At 42.6% G+C, this 22,449-nt stretch overlaps 1 protein-coding gene across 5 annotated transcripts in view; it reads right to left on the bottom strand.

The window, feature by feature from the left end:
- ARHGEF4 (Rho guanine nucleotide exchange factor 4) overlaps positions 1 to 22,449 on the bottom strand; it is a 329,416-nt gene that overhangs the window by 45,645 nt on the left and 261,322 nt on the right. The window contains exon 1 of one of the 5 annotated variants that reach the window (XM_038416533.2): positions 21 to 627. The exons of the other annotated variants lie outside the window; for them this stretch is intronic. The gene's annotated coding sequence lies outside the window, so the exon portion shown is untranslated. Of the gene's footprint in view, positions 1 to 20; positions 628 to 22,449 lie in introns of those variants that run through there. 5 annotated transcript variants of the gene reach the window in all.

The raw sequence follows: 22,449 nt of genomic DNA, 5'->3' as shown, positions 1-22,449 counted from the left end.
TCAGACAACGACAAGCTGACCTGCTGATCTGTCGCCCAGTCCTGGAAACCCCCAATCCACCACTACCACGCAACAACCGTCCTCCTTCAGTGAAACGCCAAGAGAAACATCAGCACCACATTAATGAGGATGAGGAAGAGCAGGATGACAAAGACCACTACCCGTTGGGTCTCCGGGTTCATGTTGCAGCGGAGGAACGTGTGAAGCGCGCTCCATTTGTGCCTACTTCGGTCTGGCCCCTTCGCCATGGCCAGCGAAGGCCCGCTCAGCCCTCAGACAAAAACAGTTCTTTAGCTGATTACTGCACAGTTCCTGGGGCGGGGAAAGGAGGGAGGAGGGAGGGAAGAAGGGAGTTACACACAATAGAGCTCTTCTGCAGCTGTCAGGAGAAGTCTAATGGACTCGGTATAGCCATTATCGGCACGTAATGAGATACAGCACACGTGCCAGAACCCCACTTCCTCCCGTCAAGCAATCCAGCTTATCTCCTTCTAACTCAGCCCAGCAACGGGTTTCCAATTCTTCTTCAGCAAAGCAACCGCCTCCGCTGCGTTAGCAGAAAGAAGACCTTAAATTCCTTATTGCAGGAAGCCTGCGCGTGCTGGTGCACAGCGATCCCAGCTGCGATACTGGCTTTCCACAGAGCCACTCAGCTATTTGTTAAGCTCGGTATCCAGGATACATGCAGGCCCTAGCAACAAGGAGAGCAGGGAGGAAAACGTGGGGGGTGAGGGCTCTTCTAAGGAGAGTCAGGAGTGGATTAGGCGGCTGCTTTTTTAAAATCCTTTCTCCCGTGCTAAGAGCATGCCACAGTCGGAGAGAAGCTCACTCACAGGGGCTATGTAACTAATGTCCACACAGTGTGACAGCACAGAGGCGGGGCATGTCTAGGGCTGCAAGGATGCTTCAGTTAAATCCAAGTTCTAAAAGCACAGGAGTGGATTAGAGGAAGGATGGATTGGGGGTTAAGGCACCAGACTGGGATTCAGGAAAACTGGGTTCAATTTCCACCACAGCCTCTCTGTGTGGCAGGCAAGCCACTGAACCTTTCTGTGCCTCAGCTCCCCATCTCTAAAATGGGAATAATAATATTTCCTGTGTCTGTCTTTTCTATTTAGATGGAAAGTTCTTCGGGGCAGGGGCTGTCTCCTACTCAGTTTATGTACAAATTAGAAAGATTTCAAAACTAGAAATTTAAAAAATTTAGGAAAATATGTAGTGATTTTCCCCTAGTGCCCGCCTTCCCCCCATGCCCCACAGCTGTATTTCTTCTTCTTCTTTATATTACAACAGTGGCCGGAGGCCCTAATCAAGATCAGGACTCCCACTGCAGTAACAACAAAGCAGAGGAGGGGTGTGGGAAGGAGAGGGAGAACAGATAAATGCTCAACTTGCTTCCATTATTGTGATATATATAACCCACAAACCACCTTTTTTCAGCTATTGGCAAGATTTGCAATCAGGACATCACCTCACTGAAGGTACCAACATTGACCATCATTTCTTCTTGAGGATTTATATTGCTCAACTTTCTTTCTGAGAGTTGCCATCTGGTTTTGGTTTTTTGGTTTTTTTTTAATTGTGCTACTTTTGGGAAAGCGGGTTTTGGGTGGGAACTGCTGTCCAGAGAAATCATTTCCTATCTGTTGTTATATTTTGGTAGTGTGTAAAATATGCGTCCTTTGCAGATATTGTTATAAAAAAAGTCTGTAACAACTGCAGCTCACTGGTATCTGCATGTGAAGAGTACTGTGAATCATCACTGACACCTAAATGGAGAGCAAGATATACAACGCCCAGGTGGAAGGGGCTCAAGACTCCAATGTATATTTAGTACATGGCATATAATGCTCCATTTTGTCTTCAAGCCCCATTAGCAGTTTTGGCTGGGAATCAGCAGCTTTGCCATTCACTGCCTCACATACCAGGGGCTGTGTATCCATATCACATTTGAAAATCTATTTGAGGTTGTCAGATCTACGCTGTTGATCTCCACAATCTGTTTTTTTCTGGTGCATTTCAGCATGAGGATCTGCTGGTATGATGCCTTACTGGAAAAGAGTAGGTTATTTACTTGTAACTGGAGGTTCTTCGAGATGTGTGGTCCCTATATGAATTTTAAATGTGGGTGCTCACGCAGGCCAGGCACTGGAATGATTTGTAGCAGGGTCCGTTGATCCACACGTGCATAAGAGGCCGTGTGGATCGATGCTACTCCAGTATCCCTACCACCAATAAGCAGTGTAGTCTGCAGCAGAGGGGATGGAGGGCAGATATCGAAATCCAAAGAGGGATGACACACCTTGAAGAACCTCCAGTTACAGGTAAGTAACTACTCTTTTTCTTCAAGTGATGGTCCCTGTTATGGATTCCAGACCTGGGTGAGTAGTAGCAGTGATCAGCGTGAAGAAAGATGTGAAGACTCGTGAGAAATTATTGTCTATAGCACAGTGTGGCTCATGGCTGCATCTGCAGCTGCCGCCTGGGCAAGGAAGTAGTGAGGTGTGAAGGTGTGGATGGAGTGCCACGTGGCTGCACAGCAAATGTCCTGCCATGGCACGTCTGCAAGGCAGGCTGACGTGGCCGCATATGCTTGCGTGGAGTTTGATACGACTCTAGGAGGTGGAAACACATTGGTGAGTATGTTGCATTCGTGAATGCAGCAGGAGAGCCATGTGGAGATGCACTGTGAGGAGAAGGCTTGTCCCTTGCATCAGACTGCAATGGCAACGAAGAGCTGGGAGATATACAAAAGGCACGAGAGCGGTGGATGTAGAACACCAGTGCACGCCGGACATCGAGGGAGTGTAACACTCTTTCCCTGTGGGAGTCATGGGGTTTGGGATAGAAGAAGGGGAGGTGAATACACTGATTAAGGTGGAATTCTAACACCATCTTTGGTATGAATTTTGGGTTCAGCTGTAAGGAAACCTTGTCCTTGTGGAAGATGGTGTAAGGGGGGGTCGGCCATCATGGCCACCAGTTCACTAACGCATCTTGCCGATGTGATGGCCACTAAGAAGATCACCTTTATGGAGACATGGGAGAGAGAGCATGTTGCAAGAGGTTTGAAGGGCGGCTTTGTGAGGGCAAAGAGAACAAGATTAAAGTCCCAGGAAGGTGTGGGGTTGAGTATTGGTGGGAACATATTCAGCAGACCCTTGCAGAAGCCAACTGTGGTCAGGGGTGCAAAGACAGAGATACCATCCACCGAGGGGAGGAAGGCACTGAGTGCCACCAGGTGGACCTGTTTGGAGTTAGTTGTGGGCGAGGTCTGATGTTTTGAGGTGGAGAAGATAGTCCAGTACGATAGGAACGGCTATGGAGTCCAGCGGGTAATGGTGGCAGTGACCCCTGGAGGTGAATTGTTTCCATTTTCCTTGATAGAAGGCCCTGGTAGATGACTTCCTGCTTTGCATGAGGATATTGTGCCTAGTTTCTGTGCAAGCTCCATCCAAATAGCAAGCTGTGAAGTGGAGTGGGCTTAGGTTGGGGCCATATCTGTGTGAGGAGCTCCAGGTGTGTGCAGAGGAGGAGCGGGGTGTGAGCAGAGAGGCGGAGGTGGTCTGTGAGCCAATACTGGTCAGGCCAAAAGGGAGCTAACACTATAACCATCGCTCAGTCCTGGCAAATCTTGTGCAGGACTTGTGGGATGAGCAGAATGGCATAGCATAGGTTACCAGTCCAGGAGAGGAGAAGGTCATTGCCCCATGAATCCTCCCTCACACGCCCCTTGGAGCAATAAAAGTGGAGTTTGTGGTTCTTGCTGGTCATGAAGGGGTCCCATCGCAGAGTGCCTCACCTATGGAAGACAGATTGGAATGTGAGATCATGCAGTTTCCACTTGTGGTCCACGTAGAAGGACCTGCTGACCATGTCTGCAAGGGAGTTGTCGGAACATGAGAGGTATTTGGCCTGGAGTGTGACATAGTGTGAGATGCACTAGTTCCACAGGTAGATGGCCTCTGCCCAGAGAGAGGGGGACTTGGAGCTGCCTTACTTGTTGACATAGACTACCATTGCCATGTTGTAAGATAGCAGTTGAATGTGATGGGATCGTACAGGGGGAGGAACTCCCGGCAGGCAAGGCAGATGGCTCTTAACTCCAGGATGATGATGGGCATCCTGGCTTCTTGTGGTGTCCAGATGCCCTGGGCTGTGTGACCATTCGGGGGGGCCCCCAATCGGTGACAGAGGCACCTATAGTGAGACTAGCATGTGGGGTGGGAAGTGTAAAGGGAGTACTAACCATGATCTTAGAAGGTCGATCCACCATGTGACAGAGGCCAAAACAATCTGGGGGGAGCAAGGCGGTTTTGTCCAAATGATCTGTCTGTGGTCCGTAGATGGACAGGAGCCACAGATGAAGGCAACGCATATGGAGGTGGGCATCGGTCATCCCTGAGGTACATGCCACCATGTGGCTGAAGATGGTGACACATCAGCAGATGGAGGTGCGGGGGTTGCGGTGCAAATCCATGATTATAGAAGTAAGGGTGGCAAAGCAATCTACTGGGAGAAAAGCTCAGGTCATGATAGAGTCCAGGCATGCACCAATAAAGGTGATCAGGTGGTTAGGGACGAGGACCAACTTTGCCTCATTGATACAAATGCCAAGAGTGTTGAGGAGATTGCGAAAGGCCAGGATGGCCAATAAGAAGTGTTGGTGGGAAGGCACAATGAGGAGCTAGTGGTCCAGATAGGGAAATACAGAGTGGCCGAGATGTCGCATTTGCACTGTGAAAACAGTGAAGACTTTATTATGATGACCCAAGGAGCCACCACAATACCGAAGGGGAGGACATGGAACTGGTAATGGGAGTGTCTGACTGTGAAACGGAAAAATTTCTGGTGGGCTGGGTGAATATCAATGTGAAATAGGTCTCTTTTATGTTGAGAGCCACAAACCAGGCACCCTGGGAGAGAGAAAGGATAATCATGGGGAGTGTCACCATCCAGAACCTGAATTTCCTGATGTATCTGTTGAGTACCCAGAGGTCCAGAATAGTACAGTGTCTGCCTCCCTTTTTTGGAATGAGGAAATATAGGGAATAAAAACCATGTCTCCACTAAGGAAGGGGGACATGCCCTATGGCGCCCTTGAGGAGGAGGCCATGCACTTCCTATCGGAGGAAGTCTCGATGGGAGGGATCTCCATGGTAAGTGTGGGGTGGCAACGTGGGGCAGAATAAGAGGAATTCTATGGAGTACTCGTGATGGATGATCTCCAGTACCCAACAGTCCCTGGTGATCTTTCCCCAATTGTGGGCGATCAGGGCAAGACAGTCTCCAAAGATGATACAGGGAACCAGGGGAAGGATGGGAAAAGGTTTACAGTTCTCAACCCGTGAGTCAAATCTGATGCTTGGACTGGTGTTGCAAGAGAATTGATGAGGTGGAGGTGATGGAGGCGGAGTAGTGTGATCGCTGAGGTTGCTGGCAGCGGCGAGGTGTCTCCTACTGGTGTGGATAGTAGGGCGGGTAGGGGATGTGGGAAAGGGGCAGAAGGATTGCTTCTGCTGTCATTGCCTCAGGGCCAAGGTGTAAATGCGAAGAGATCACAGAGTGGCACAAGAAGGCAGTAACAAGGTGTCCAGGGATCAGAGAAAAGAGGGGAACCCAGATATGGGAGCAGTCGCTTTTCAGTGGTGGTTTCAGGTGGCTGGGCGTGCACAGAAACAAGTGTGGCAGGCTGGAGAGTCTGGGTGCCGTCAAAAGTGCAGATGGCACAGGTAACAGCTGCATCGGTGATGATGCCAGAGCGCTGACTGGGGCCAGCGGCAGTACTGGTGGATCACGCCGGTGCTTGTCCTTGCCCTTTGTCCAGGGCCGCTTGGGACCTCTAGCAGCCGAGTCAACACGCGACTTCTCACCGAACCTGACTTGGCTTGGCAACACTGCAATTTGTGGGCAATCCAGGTCTGCCCTTATGCCCATGGCCATACTTCTTGTGCTCATGGCGGGGCCTGTGGGACTTCGGTGATATCGACGGAACCAGCATCTGAGGGGTAGACAGAGGGGTGCTCGCCAACGGAGATGGATGCTGATCCTGGATGTGACTGCGCATGTGGATATATAGCTTGCTCCATAAGGAACTTGTGGGGACAAAGTTCCCTGGCCTCCCATGTTCGGGAAGAAACAAGCAGCAGATGGTGCAGTTGGTAGCAACGTGGGCTTTCCCGAGGCACTACAAACACCGTTGATGCTCATTGCTCACAGAGAATGAGTGAGGACACAAGGGATAGTATTTGAAGCCAATTTGCCAGGGCATAACCCCTGGATGGGGATGCCTCCCCAACAGGGGCAGAGCTCCATTATGGATCAAACCTAACTAACTGTAACACTAAAGGATGCTACTTTTGCGGGGGTGGGGAAAGGTAGTTGCTGCCCTTGATGAGATTACTCATGCCTTTATCTCTTCAAGACTGTGTTACCTGCAACATGCATTGCATGAACACTTGAACCTCAGCTAGAATAGGATATGGCTGCCTGTTTGTTACAACTATGCTCTGGAGTCTGTCCTGGCTTCCAACTCATTTTGACCTTTAAAGTCCTAAGCGGATTGGGTACTGACTACATAAGAGCCCACTTCTCTGTATGTGTGACAGCACATCAACTGGACTGACTGAGCCCATTTCTTGAGGGGTCTCAGCTCCAGAACTTATTCTCCCACTTGATTTGCTGACCTTCAGGACAGCCTGCAAAGCTTATTTATTCTTGCATACTTTTCATGAGTGGATTGGGGTTGGACACGAGTGAAATGAAGGGGATGAATCTTATTTGTGGGGATTGGGGAAGTTTTGGAGAGGCTAAGTAGGGTGAGTGGAAGAACTTTCTTTAGGGTAGGAGAATGATTACATATATTTTCATAAAATGTACACAGCACCTATAAGTTTAGCCAGACACCTGACTAAATTCATAATAAATAAACAGTAGTGATTGATGAAAGCCCAAGATGTAATGATGTGTACTGACAGTAATTGAGGCTGAAAGGAACCTCAGCGATCTCTGATGGGCTGTAGGAATACGGAGAAGATGCCAAGAAGTCTCCAGGTTCTTCTAATGCTATAGTTGTTCAGGAACTCTCTGTTTTGAAATATTTGTTTATTATCAATTTGTGTAGGTGTGATAAATGAAGTGGGGAGGGGGGCTAACTCCATTTTATGAACACCCAGCCACCCAGTTAGCTGTAAAATCCCTCTTGGTGTCTGTTCTCTGCTTGCTTTACCTGTAAAGGGTTAACAAGCCCACAGGTAAAAGAAAAGGAGTGGGCACCTGACCAAAAGAGCCAATGGGAAGGCTAGAACTTTTAAAATTGGGAAAGAAACTTTCCCTTTGTCTGTTGTTCTCTGGGCTGCACAGACATGGAGCAGCAATGCTATAAGCAGGAATGCTGTGTAAGGTTTGAACCAGATATGAAAAAGTATCTTCTGTACCTAGAAGAAATTATTTAGATAGGAATGTTTAGTTAGACACAATCAGATTTATTCCTTATTTTGGCTTGTGCATCTCTTCTGTGCTAACTCCTGATGCTTTTGTTTACTTGTAACCTTTAAGCTGAACCCCCAAGAAAGCTAGTTTGGCTGCTTAATTTTTGGAATAGCTCTTTTAAAATCTAGCAAAAGCCTAAGTTCCAGATGTATTTTTTCCTTTTTGGTTTTAATAAAATTTAGCTTTTTTTAAGAACAGGATTGGATTTTTGGTGTCCTAAGAGGTTTGTAGATGTTGTTTGATTAGCTGGTAGCACAACCAATTTCCTTTGTTTTCTTTCTCAGCTCTTCCCCAGAGATGGGTGGGTAAAAGAGCTTGAGGGTACCCCACAGGGAAGAATTCCCAAGTATTCCTTCCAGGGTCAAAGTGTTGGAGTTTTTTGCATTTGGGTGGTGGCAGCATTTACCAAGCCAAGGTCAGAGAAAAGCTGTAACCTTGGGAGTTTAATACAAGCCTGGAGTGGCAAGTATTAATTTTTAGAATCCTTGCAGGCCCCCACCTCTTGTACTCAAAGTTACAGAGTGGGGATTCAACCTTGACAGTAGGAATTTGAGGATGAGGAAAGTAAATACACCTTGACATTTTTCTCTTTGGATATTCCCATGACATTTCTTGAAAAAAAAAATATCTGGAGGGCAACAGGATGCAGGCACAAAAGAAGAAATTTTTTTAACACAAAATTCTGTGGAAGAAAAATATATTTTGCATACAACTCTCAGCACAGCAGAGCTTAGAAGACATCCTAACCCAAAAATCATATCTGTCATGCCTCTTACTTTATGTTACAACCCCTATTGCATCAAGCTGGAATGCATGAGTCAGGTATAACGTATTTAGTGTTTCTATGTCTTAAAGTTCAAATAAAGTCACACAACCTCCTTGCTGACCTTACATAATGGATAATCTGACTGTGAAGGCATGAATGGCACAGATACTGCAATCTGACATTGGTTGTGATACATCCCTTGTTTCTACTACCTTGGCAGGTCATCCAAACCATCGAACAACATTTCTTGATCAGGAGAATTTGTACCTGGAAATAATTTCCATGGCAACTCAAACTGTTTCCCTGCTGCACACAGCTAAAATACAATCACTCAATTATTAGCTATTATTTTGTGCACTTTTCATTACAGAAATCTGGTTCTTTCTCATCACTGATCATGCATATGCCTATATGGTAGGTGTTGTCATTGTCAGAGGAAATGACTTAAGATATTAGTCTGCAATTTGGTATACTCTAAAATGTTATTCTTCTAGTGTTCACCAAAACAGCACATATTAAGTGAATAGTGCAGAATATTCATGAAAATTATTTTTAATTGCAATAATCCACATCAGATAGTGTATCTGATCCTCCAAATCAGGGAACAGAACATGCCAAGTGATTAATGTGTCCACTCAAAACAGCTCAAATTGTGAATACTGATCAATCCCAATGACCTGTTCACAAACAAGTTACAAACCAAGCTGTATTTGCAGAAGATATTCAGTGACTAAAATTTCAAACAACGAATACATTCAAGAAAAATGAAAATCTGTTACTGGGTAACCTGGGAACAGAAAGTAAAAAAAAAAAATGTAATCAATCTTTGCTAATTATTCCTCCAGCTCTTCATTGTTTCTCTGTACACTTAGTGTGGTGTCAGCCTTTAAAGATTTGGCTCATTATTCCTTTTCGCAAGGCCCGTTAGCCAGATGTAATGACCAAACAAAACCACTTGCTTTCCAAATGAAAGAGAAAATTTCAATATTGTCTTGGCTGCACTGGGACATAAAAAGCATCTGTATATAAATATGAAAAATTAGTAACCAATAAATAGCACAGGTGCTTCTGCAGAAAAGGGGATTAAATAACTTTATTATTGGTCTTCTCAGTTAATTATACTGAACCGTGAAGGCAAAAAGCATGGGTTGCAAATTGCAAATTCAATGAATAAAACAGTGCAGTAAGAACAAATATGGGCATCAATACCTTTGCTTCTATCCATGACAGAGTTAGAAGAAAAAAATGTGTATGATGCTGAACCACAAGTCTTTCCTCTATTCCTCTTAGCACAAACATTTCAATCTAGAAAGACAAACATGAAACTTGTGGGCCAGATCCTTAGATCAGTGCTTAATTTGTGCCGGGGCTTGCCAGGGCTGCGTCCCAGATACCTCTAGGCTTGCTGCATCAGTTTTATTGGGCACATAGGAGTTTCAAGCCGCAATGTTCCACCTCCACTCACATGTCACTCGGCTGCCAGAGGAACGTTCCTGGAGCATTGCGCTGCTGCTTGCATGATACTTGAGCCCCGCCGCCCTGGCATCTTTTGCTTGAGCCCTGAACCTCTTGTATTACAAATTAAGCACACCCTTAGAAGGTGTAATTTGGATTAACTCTGCTGAAGTCAATGAAGCCAAGGCAATTTACATCTACTAAGAATTTGGCCCAGCACCTAAATAACATGAAGGCAAAATAATGATTGGGGACAGAACCCCTAGGAGTCATTCGTGGTACCGTAGTAAAGTGAATTTCTAGGATTGTCTGTGTTAGATATAAAATGGGAGAAGGCATCGGAAGGGGGGAAGAAGAGAGCTTCCTATAAGAAAGTGGAAATAGAAAGATTCAGGATCTGATCCAAATCCATTGACTTTTCATTTACTTTATTTGGGGTTAGTTTGGGCCCCTTTATACTTCAGGTACTACAAATAACTTATGCTCTACAAATCATCAGAAGAAACAGGCTTACTGTCTATTTTATTAACACACAATTAAAATCAATTACATAAAAATAACTATATTAAAATTATATTAAGGTAGCAAGGCCAAGCAGTCAAAGTAAAGAAATGCTACGATTAAGGGCTTGTCTACACAATCAATCATGGCAAGCTGGGGTGTGAATTTACCTCACAGTAGCCTGCTGCTCCTATCTAACTGTCTGTGTGGACCCTGGTGACAGGCATTAAAAGTTTATTAATGTGTTTTGATCTAGTCATGTTTCTGAAAACAGGGACTTATAATTGAAAGTGTCAGGCAACCTTATTCATACGCAGTGCTACCTACAGGACCTATAAGAAAGAGAAAATGTTTCCTTATTACAGGGATGTTGATCATTGCTTAAGGCTAAATAGTGGAGCAAAGTGTAACAGTGAGATTTTGTATGTGTGCTGAATTAGCTCTCAGGAATCAATGTAACTAGTAATTAGTAATTAGCAGTAACTAGTAATTCACAATTGAGCAAGGGCCTAAAAGTGTCAGAATGGAAAAAGTTCAGCTGTTTATATTGCACATGGCCAAACATTTCTGTAATGGAAAACGATTTTTATAGGTCCAGAAAGCCCTCTGAAGTTTACAGTCTGTAATGTTCCATGGCCACTATGTTACGAGTACACTGTGAGAGAGTTGTTTCTCATCATTCCAGATAGAGCACAGTGTGTTTTTCCAGTGAGTATGACATGGCATAATTCAGTTTCTACAGCCAGTACTGCACTGGACAGTTTACAGGTTTTCTACCATTAGTATATTACAGATGGTTTAATTACTAGAGTGCTAAGATATGGTACATTGGTTGTCAAAGGACAATAAGCTAGTCCGTGGATTTCTCTATATGATCCACAGATTTAGAGATTGTTGCATGGGGTGGGAGGTGAAGGGTATGACGTTCAGCCATTTCAATCATGTAGTTATAACTGAAATCCTCAAAAATTGAAGGATTCTGGTGACATTTCCATACCTTTGTTCCTCCTCACTTCCTCAGAATGGAACACTTTCTGAAAGTGGTAACAACTCCAGCCCACGAACAATTTATTCAAGGTTGGAGGAAAATGTAATAATCCCACTTTGGAGCAGTTCTCTACAGGGGACATCCCTTGTATGAAGAAAAAATCTTAACTGGGGATAATCTAGAAGCTAGAATCAGTTTTGAAGGAGACCTTTCACCTTCAGACTTCTGTAGTAGAAAGTCTTCCAAGTTCTGCTGAAGGCATAGTTCTTGCCCTCCCTCCCTCCCTCTTGCTCTCTCTGATTATATAAGGGTTTTCAAGCAAGCAATTTAGTTTTGTGATGCTCAGCATATTTAAATGACACTACCCAGTATAAAGGATGAGCATTTGTGTATCTTTTCTTTACACAATGTGTTTTACTACAATTCAGGTCAGAGAACTGCCATGATGCGCTCAATGCGTTGTCTTGTTGCCCACCTCTGACTATCCCAATCTTGCCAGTTCTGTATGTGAAAAATACTGAATTCCGTTACACCGAGCAATGCTGTAAAGAATGCACAACTGGCATGTAATTGTGACTCCAGGGACCCCTCAATGCCAGTCAGGAAGGGGGTTACAAGAAGGTCCTGATACTGGTATGTACATTCTGGTTCACCAAAGAATGTCCCGTGAGGTTTTAAATGAAAGCCAAGGTCACGCTGGTTGTGGATATCATTGTAAAATGTATGTACAGAGATACTATGTAGGAGTTATGTTTGATTATTGTGCTTACCTTCTGTGTCACAGCAGAGGTGCAGAAGCAGGTTTCCTGTCAGACAAAAGATTCTTATGCACCTGTCTCTCTGTCAGCATGTACAGTTACTTTGAGAACCACTGCTATCATCTTGTGCTTCTCCATAGTAGAGTATGCACGTCCATTGTGGGAACAATCTGTCCACGCTAAGAAATTAGACCCTGTTATAAGCAACAGGTGTCGTGGAACAACAGGATGTCTAAAACCAACACCAAAGGATAGCTTGTCCTTGGTGGCTGGCATTGCACCACCTGATATCAGGAGGAAGGTAGCAAGTCAAAAGGAAAGATCTTGGCAGATGGAAGAGCCAAAGCATCCATTATACAGTCACACAGGAATAATCAAATGCCTGAAATCGCGAAAAAGTTTTATAATCAGTTTTGTGCCTTTGGATACGACTGAGGTTATTGAATGAAAGACTACACAGAGTTGGACACACTGAAATAGATTTGGAACTCCAGGAGGATTTTCCAGGAGGGACTGATATAGACTGTGTGGCTATGTCTGAACCACCTGCACATGCAAAATGGCAGATCAAAGACTAATATGAATAAATGGGACTATTTTAATGACATGATATAGGCGAGTGTGGCAGGGTGCAGACCATGGAGCACCTGCTCATTTTCTGACTCTTTGGGGAGACCTGTACAAAGGAGGACCTTGCTGCAGCAATGGAAAAAGCCATTGCTTGTGAATGGTTCTGGAAAAACATCTAGTTTGTGACAAGGACATGAGAAGCAGCAGCAGCATGTATATTAAGCGTTGTACGCAAACACAATGGAGGCACATTTACATATGAATTCAACAGCAAAATATGATGTCAACAAGGAAGGGCAAACAGCAGGGGATGAGAACCGTATCTTGTGATACACTCCAAAAGATTTGCTACACTGTATTTGGGGAACAAAGAAGAAATGCTGTCATCTGTCACCTAAGAAGTAAATGGGCAGTGCATATACAGTAATAGAAATAGAATCATAACCAGGCTTGGCTGAAACACTGCAAAGGATATTTGGGGTGAAAAACTTGAGACAGAAGGTTAGCCTGTTAAGTCTGGTCTCTAGAAAGCATGGTATGGTTTTGTTTTATATGTAACTTTTTGTTTCCATTATTCTCACTCACTATCTCTTGAACCTTTGCTCAACTTATCCTTGTTTTCACTATAAATATATCTCAGTACTGTGCTATTAAGCTAGGTGCTGATCCAAAATTGAATCTTACAAGCTGGTGTGCACACTGTTCCCTCGGGGACAGCAGACCTGGTATTTCTGAGCATGTCCAGTGGATAAGGGGCTGAACACTACAGGGAAACGCTTCAAAGGAGCTTAGTGACAGGGTGCACCTATTGTTAACCTGCAAAGCAAAATGAGGGCTGATGTTGTCCTGAGGAGAGTGCTTGTGTAGCTAACAGGTTAGTGGCATCAGGAAGCTGACACCCAGTTAAGCACAAGCAAGTCTCCCTTATGATGGAGGCAGGGATGGAACAAGGTGACTCACAGTCCTGGGTACCCCGAGAACCATCATAATAATATACATAGGGCCCTACCAAATTTACGGTCCATTTTGGTCAATTTCACAGTCATAGGATTTTATAAATCATAAATTTCATGATTTCAGCTATTTAAATCTGAAATGTAATTGTAGGGATGCTGACCCAAAAAGGAGTTGTGGGGGTGTTGTAAGGTTATTGCAGGGGGGTTTGGAGTACTGCTACCCTTACTTCTGTACTGCTGCTGACGTCAGCACTGCCTTCAGAGCTGGGCAGCTGGATTGCAGTGGCTGCTGGCCGGGAGCCCATCCCAAAAGGCAGAGCTGCCACCAGCAGCATGGTATGGTATTGCCACCCTTGCTTCTGCACTGCTGCCGGCAGAGCTAGCCCCTCAGTCAGCAGCTAACACTCTCTGGCCACCCAGCTCTGAAGGCGGCAATGCAGAAGTAAGGGTGACATGGTATGGTATTGCCACCCTTACTTCTGCACTGCTCCTGGTGCCCGGCCAACAGCCACCGCTCTCCGGCCACTTAGCTCTGAAGGCAGCACAGAAGTAAGGGTGGCAATACCATGACACCCCCCGAAAATAACCTTGTAACCCCCCTGCAACTCCCTTTTTGGGTCAGGACTCCCAATTTGAGAAACTCTGGTCTTCCCTGTGAAATCTGTATCGCGTAGGGTAAAAGAACACAAAAGACCAGATTTCACGGGGGCAGACCATATTTCACAATCTGTGATGCATTTTTTATGGCCGTGAATTTGGTAGGGCCCTAAATATACAGTAAAGTTTGCATCGTAACTCTTTTTCACCAGCCTCTGATGGAATTTAAAAAACTGGAAAAAGTCTGAATTCTCTGGAGTGTTTGAGCGAACAGGTTATTTGAAGGCAATAACATAAATGAGTTGTGTTCAAAAAAGGGACTACTAGACTGGAGGAAATGTTATAAAGCAAAAAAGCTAGACTCAGAGAAATATGATGAAGACAAATGTATTGGTCCAAGTGGCCTATTTTAGTGTAGCAACTATTGATGCCTCTATTCAGGCCAACAAGTTAGGGAAAATGCAGTGGAGTAATGTGCACTGAAAAACAAATAATGACAGGCGATTCCTGGTAATGTGCCCCATTTGTTTTGCCCAAGAAACACAATAACGAGACACACAGCTCTAGATGATTCCCCCATAAACACTCCAGAAAGTAACTTTCAATCAGGTCAAAAACGCAGACTGGAGACATTGTTGCTTTGTGACTCTACTGATACATGACCCCTCCTCCGACCTACGGTAAATAAATAAGTCATTCTTGTTTGTATTACGAGCAAAATATCCATGAGGAGCTGAGAAATTTGCTGAGGGTATGTCTGCACAGAAAATGCTATAATGGCACAGCTGCACCACTGTAGCATTTCAGTGTAGACACTACCTATGCCAATGGGAGGGGTTCTCCCATCGGCACAGGTAGTCCACCTCCCTGAGATGTGGCAGCTTGGTCAATGGAAGAATTCTTCTGTCTACTCAGGGACTTAGGTCGGCTTAACTACACTGCTCAGGGTGTGGATTTTTCATACCCCAAGCGACGTAACTGGGTCGATCTAAATGTATAGTGTAGACCAGCCCTGAGGCAGCACATTCAGGGGAAGGAGTGAGTTACCTCCCTCCATTTGTTCAGAGAGTCAGACTGACTGGTCCACTTGGTGAGAAGATGGGCTGGCCAGAGGCAAGGACTTTGGGAAAGGATAAAATTTGAAATTTGAAACAAAACAGAACTGAACAAAACGTTCTACAGGACCACTATCACCCACCTCAAACATCTAAATCTAAACAAAGACATTGGGGACCAGATTCTGAACTAGCATAAATCAGTGCAACTCCAATAAAGGCAGCCGAGGCTCGATTTACACCACCAGAGGATCTGGCCAATGATTAAATGTCTCCATGAATCTGCTTCACAGTTATGCAACATGTGGAGATTTGCCAATCTATTCTACACAGGTAGAGACAAAGGAAGCTATTCTCCCCTCAGGGTCACGTATGTATGTGTATGGGTGGGGGAGTAATGGGGTTAATATAAGAAACTTCTATTCATTCTAAAGGGAGTAGCAGACATGAATCACGTGACCAGCAAGAGAATAACAACACTCAGAGCATATGATGTGGATAATCTAATGGGGCTTGAAACAAAGCCCGCTGAAGGGAATAGAAATCTTTCCATTAACTTCAGTGAGAACCGGATCAGCCCTTAAAGGACTGACACTAACTCCCCCTCTGTCTGCAGCTCCTACAGTTTGATGCTTTAATCAAAAGAATCAAATATGATATAAAGGCACCTTCTAATCCTTTTATTACATTAAAGTGCTTTGCTTCTCTGCCCCCAAACTCAGGCCAGTTCTGCTTCCATTGTCCTCAGTCCATACAGCACTGGTCCTTTGTCCAGAAGGTCACCAAAGCCACAAGGGAGGGTCTGCCAGGGGATAAATAATACTCTCTGAAGTTCCAGAAGTTGGGAATGAGTCACAAAGACTTTTGTTTCTCTGCCATAGGATTCAAACAGATTCTACAGTGCAAAAAGAAAAATATCTTCTCAGTCAGAACTGGAGGAAAAATAATCTCAGAATTTTTCTGTCAGTAAAACCATCCCAAAGGAAGTTTGAGATAGAAAAGTTGGTATGAAAACCAGTTTGTTCTAGAGAAACTCCCTCCTGCTTCCATGTCAACACTTATGTCTGGAACTGCCTAAATCAACCTTCACAAAGTGCTTTTCCACTCTTTCAAATCACTTCCAAAACCCCATCTCTTCAGAGACCATATGTGCAGAAACATCCAAACCTCTTGTGCTCCTACTAGCCACTACATGCGCTTCTTGAACTAGGAGACCCATCCTACTCTACTAACTCTACTTAATAGTGGCATAGTATGGGTGCAGCTGTATCAGTAATAACTTGGAAGCTAGCCTTGCCTGTTGCACACAGTACACTACCCCTGTACTACAAACCTAACTATGGTTATATTATTTTTTCTGAGGTAGACAGGGCCAAACTCTTTGTGCCTTCTTAAGAAGAAATCTTTATCTTGATGTTAGGTATAATGCTGGTGACAGAGCCGTGTGGACACATAGTGGCTCCAAACCACAACTTACTAGTGCACAGCAGAATAGTTCAGGTTGGGTAGCCACTCCACACATGGGAGTCTTTGCTACCGAGTACACCTAGGGATTTTCAGCCCAAATCAATATGTCTAGCCAATGTTGGGGAATAAACTAGAGATTTATATGGAGTGTGAAAATGAAGTTTTATAATGGAAGTTGACTACAGCCTTAACTGTGAAGAAGCTACCATCTCTCCAGAGCACTAGTAATAGTTTTGAACAATTAACAAACCAGTTTTCTGATTCTGTTATTGTGGCAATAGTTAGATTAAATTTTGGGGGGAGTCCCATATAATTGAGTGATTGGTTTTACAAACCTATAGAAATACTGGGTAACGTACAGAGACTGCGAGGTGTTTTGGCACAAAAAGCTTTTGGAATCAAAAATCTGTTTGGTTATTTTTCCCCAAAGGGAAGTAGTATTCTGTGATAGAGTGCTCATCTCTTCCCCCATCTCCCCAAACTAGGAATGCATTTAATACTAGCAAAGAACAGAAGTTATTAACAGTATCCCCTAGTACTTGCATTGCCATTAACAAGCCTAACAAAGCTGCTATAGCCTTCACAATGTAATAGCTCACATGAGATTGGCAAAAACATTTCAAAATACATTGCTCTATCTTGGGTGTCTTGTTTTTATTAGAAATGAATCTGAGAGAATGAGGATGCTATTGAGGAAAAATCTGGGGTGAAGCTCGATTCAAAACTGTCTATGTCATTAAAATGAAAACACTGATTGGGTGGAATTAATGTCAATTTGTGTGTATTTGTATACAGAAATCTCATATACATACATACAAATATGTATGTATATACATATAGGGCAAGACACATGGTCTTTTGCATGACTGGAAGGGTGCAAAGAAACCATCAGCCTGCCCTAAAAAGGCTGACAAGGATTTCCCTGCCTAAAGAGCCTAGGATAATCCTCAACTCACATAAAGCAGGCACAGTCCGCTTTACATCACCAACTCCTCATCTCTTGTTGTAGAGGAGGGGGCAAAACGAGGAGCAGAATTGGGCAGGACCATAGCACACAGTGTTCTGTCGGATCCTCAGCTGGTAGAGAGGTCCCTGTGGGATTCCTCCAGACAGTGCAACTTAGAGCAACCCGGAACTACCTGTGGCTGCCCCAGGATTGAGAGTGCAGAAAGGTGTCTTGACAGCTACCTGGGAAACCTGTTCTACCTCCCTAATCAGGTGCTCTGGACATGTGATGAGTACAGCTAAGGATCTGGCCCACAGTATATGCCATATTCACTATGAAGTATTTGCATATACTGAAACTTTTTTAAATAAAATGCAAAATCCCTGTGATGCAATATTAAAAGTTGCACATTTAAGAATCTCTCTCTCTCACACACACACAAATCTGAAAATGCAAAGAGTTTTTAGAACACGATGCTGCAAACGTGAATGCCCGTGCTTAACTTTAGGCATATGAGTAGTCCCAGTGATTTCTATCGGACTGCTCACACGTGTAAAGTTACTCATGTGCTCACACCTTTACTGGATCTGGCCACTAGACTACAGGGTCCTCAGGGAAGAAACTGTCAATTTCTTTTCCTTTACAGCATTGAGCACCATTGGTACCTAATAAATAAATGATTGCTGCTTCCAAACCATAGTTGTCTCTGTTCACATCTTGTCCACAGTAACATGTGGGATCTGCAAACAGGAACTTGAGCCAGCAGAAGGTGGGAGGGAAGGCATTTGTTATCCGGTTACTTTGCTTTAGAATCTGGCTATCATTTGGGAGAACAATATACTCACATGAAGACATAAAAGAGGCAATAAATCATCTCTCCTAGACTATATGCATGAATATAGTGTATCACTTCCAAAAGATTGATCTGTCTAATTATGTATGTTTTGGCTGGAAGTCTGGTCTGACAATTTCTTTCCCAGATTATTTTGTATCCTTGAGATTGATTATATCCTTCCAAGGCAAAACGTTACACGGAGAATGGTATGTTTTAAAGACGTATTTTTTTTTCATATTGTTTGCTCATGAAGTGTATGACAAATGTATAATAAACAAAATATCTTAATGTTTCTAGATGTATTATTCTTAAATGCAATGGACTATACTCAGTACATTAGTTACTGTTTATGTGGTCTTTTGCAATATTGAAATTTACCTAAATTATTTGATGGTAATTTAACCTGTTTTAGTAATGGTGTTACAGTGCTGAATCCCATGGAATGACTAAAGATGCAATTTTAAAAACTAAGTTTTAGAATCAAATTACAGCTTCCATTACTGTCTTTACTAGAGCTGTCGATTAATCGCAGTTACTTATGCGATTAACTAAAAAAAATTAATCGCGATTAATCGCACTGTTAAACAATAGAATACCAATTCAAATGTATTAAATATTTTGGACGTTTTTCTACATTTTTATATATATTATATTCTGTGTTGTAACTGAAATCAAAGTATATCTTATTCTTGATTACAAATATTTCCTCTGTGAAAGAAAAACAAAAGAAATAATATTTTTCAATTCACCTCATAGCAAGTACTGTAGTGCAATCTCTGTGTCATGAAAGTGCAGCTTAAAACTGTCGACTTTTTTTGTTACTCAGAAACAAAACAATGTAAAATTTCAGAGCCTACAACTCCACTCAGTCCTACTTCTTGTTCAGCCAATCACTAAGACAAACAAGTTTTTTTACATTTACAGGAGATAATGCTGCCATCTTCATATTTATAATGTCAACAGAAAGTGAGAACGGGCATTTGCATGGCACTTTTGTAGCCAGATATGCTAAACATTCGTATGCCCCTTCATGCGACCGTCACCATTCCAGAAGACATGCTTCCATGCTGATTCTGCTCGTTAAAAGAATAATGCATTAATTAAATTTGTGACTGAACTTCTTAGGGGAGAATTTTATCCCCTGCACTGTTTTACCCGCATTCTACCATATATTTCATGTTATAGCAGTCTTGGGTGATGACCCAGCACATGTTGTTCATTTTAAGGACACTTTCACTGCAGATTTGACAAAACGCAAAGAAGGTACTAATGTGAGATTTTGAAAGATAGCTACAGCATTAGACCCAAGGTTTAAGAATCTGAAGTGCCTTCCAAAACTTGAGAGGGACGAGGTATGGAGCATGCTTTCAAAACTCTTAAAAGAGCAACACTCCAATGAGGAAACTACAGAACCTGAACCACCAAAAAGGCAAATCAACCTTCTGCTGGTGGCATCTGACTCAGATAATGAAAATGAACATGCGTCAGTCTGCACTGCTTTGGATTGTTATTGGTCAGACGTATGTCCGCTGGAATGGTGATTGAAGCATGAGAGGACATATGAATCTTTAGCACATATGGCATGGAAATACCTTGCAATGCTGCTACAACAGTGCCTGGTCTCATTTTCAGGTGACATTGTAAACAAGAAGTGGTCAGCATTATTTCCTGCAAATGTAAACAAATTTGTTTGAGTGATTGGCTGATCAAGAAGTAGGACTGAGTGGACTTGCAGGCTCTAAAGTTTTACATTGCTTTATTTTTGAATGCACTTATTTACTGTATATAATTCTACATTTGTAAGTTCAACTTTCATGATAAAGAGATTGCACTACAGTACTTGTATTAGGTGAATTGAAAAATACTATTTCTTTTGTTTTTTTACAGCGCAAATAGCTGTAATAAAAATAAATATAAAGTGAGCACTGTCCATTTTGTATTCTGTGTTGTAATTGAAATCAATATATTTGAAAATGTAGAAAACATCCAAAAATATTTAAATAAATGGTATTCTATTATTGCTTAAAGTACGATTAATCACGATTCATTTTTTTTAATCGCATGACAGCCCTAGTATTTACTTCTTTTATAGAGTGATGCACATAATTCATACCGCATAACATGAAAGAAATTTCTTTTCTGGGCATTAGTTATTTTGTTAAATAGAAGCATTATATATATTTTCTGGGTGTATTGATCAATGTGTTTTTCAACTGAAGCCAATGAAACAACAAATAAAATATATTTCAAACTATTGCAAAACTGGTGATCTGGACCACCGGTTGAGAATCACTGATCTAAACTATATGGCATGATCACAGAATCATAGAAATATAGGGCTGGAATGGTCCTGGAGAGGTCATCTAGTCCAGCCCCTTGCGCTGAGGCAGGACCAAGAATACCTAGACCATCCCTGATAGGTGTCTGTGTAACCTATTCTTAAACACCCCCAGTGACTGGGGTTCCACAGGGTCCCTTGGAAGCCTATTCCAAAATTTAACTTACTTAACTTAATGCTTACACTTAAGAAGTTTCTCCTAATATCTAACTTAAATCTGTTTTGCTTCAGATTAAGCTTACTATCCTACCTTCAGTGGACAGGCAGAACAATTGATCACCATCCTCTTTGTAATGGTCCTTAATATATTTGAAGGTTTCTCCTCAGTCTTCTTTTCACAAGTCTAAATGTGTCCAGTTTTTTAAAACTTTCCTCATAGGTCAGGTTTTCTAAACCTTTTTTTCCCTCCATCTTTGTTGCTCTCCTCTGGACTCCTTCCAATTTGTCCATATCTTTCTTAAAGTTTGATGCCCAGAATTGGACACAGTGTTCCAACTGAGACCTCACCAATGCTGAGTAGTGCTGGACAATTACCTTCCGTTTCTTACACATGACACTTCTGTTACTATAATATAAACTATAACCCCTTTTCAGCAGTACTACTGCCTAGCCAGTTATTCCCCATTTTGTAATTGTGCATTTGATATTTTTCTTCTTAACTGAAGTACTTTGCATATGTCTATATTGAATTAAATCTTGTTGATTTCAGACCAATTCTCCAATTTGTCAAGGTAGTTTTGAATTTGCTGTCCTCCAAAGTGCTAGCAACCCCTCCCAGCTTGGTGTTGTATGCAAATTTTACAAGCATACTCTACTCTATTATCCAAGTCATTAATAAAAATATTGAACAGTACTGGACCTAGGATAGATTCCCAGCAAGGTCCCACTAGATACTTCTCCCCAGTTTGACTGTTATGTAATACATATTAGATTTATCATTGACTTTAATGGGGCCAGGATGTCATAAAAATATATTAAGTCCATTGACATAAATAAATAGAAAAAAATGACCAGTTTAGTTATTGCTTTCAAAGATAATTTCCAGAGGTTTGATTCCTTCCTCTGTACACAACCTGTCAATGCTGTTGATCTTGGAAAAATCATCTAGTAAACAACAAAGATATGCTCAGGTACAATAGTGAACTAACTAAAAACTAGCTTGCCCAGTTTGATTAATTTTATTTGATGAGCAAATAAAGTATTATTGTTTTCTTCACTATTGTCACCATCATGGCTCGGGTGAGTAAGTAGATTTTGTGCCTAAACCAGTCAAAGTTCTAGATAATTTTACAGTGCTTAAATTAAATGCATACGCCTTACATTTCATGTAATTTATAGCTACATGTGTCCAATATATTATGTTTCCATATCGGAGGACTGAAAAAGTACACAGCATTGGTAATACAGCTTCCCCCTGCCATATTTTTCAGCTGATCATACTTTGGATATGTGTGGATCTGTTGCCTGGAACTACCCCAAACAAAAATATAATCTCAACCAAAAATCTCTTTTAAGTACATTCTCTCTGCTCATGAAAAAGCTTTGACAGGGCCTCCAAGAAAATATTTTTCCCCTTTTCTTTTCTTAGGAATTGGTTCTTATAATTCAAACCCATCCTCTATTATTACTTTTTGATTGGTTTCTTTCTTGGCTCCTACACATCCTCGACCAGTTCTTCCTAGGTGGGCTCTGTAAGCCTTCCTCCTTTTCTTCTATCCCGCAAACC

This window comes from Dermochelys coriacea, chromosome 9, assembly GCF_009764565.3.
Source record: "Dermochelys coriacea isolate rDerCor1 chromosome 9, rDerCor1.pri.v4, whole genome shotgun sequence".
Classification (NCBI taxonomy): Eukaryota; Metazoa; Chordata; order Testudines; family Dermochelyidae; genus Dermochelys; species Dermochelys coriacea.
This window is presented reverse-complemented; position numbering and strand designations above follow the sequence as displayed.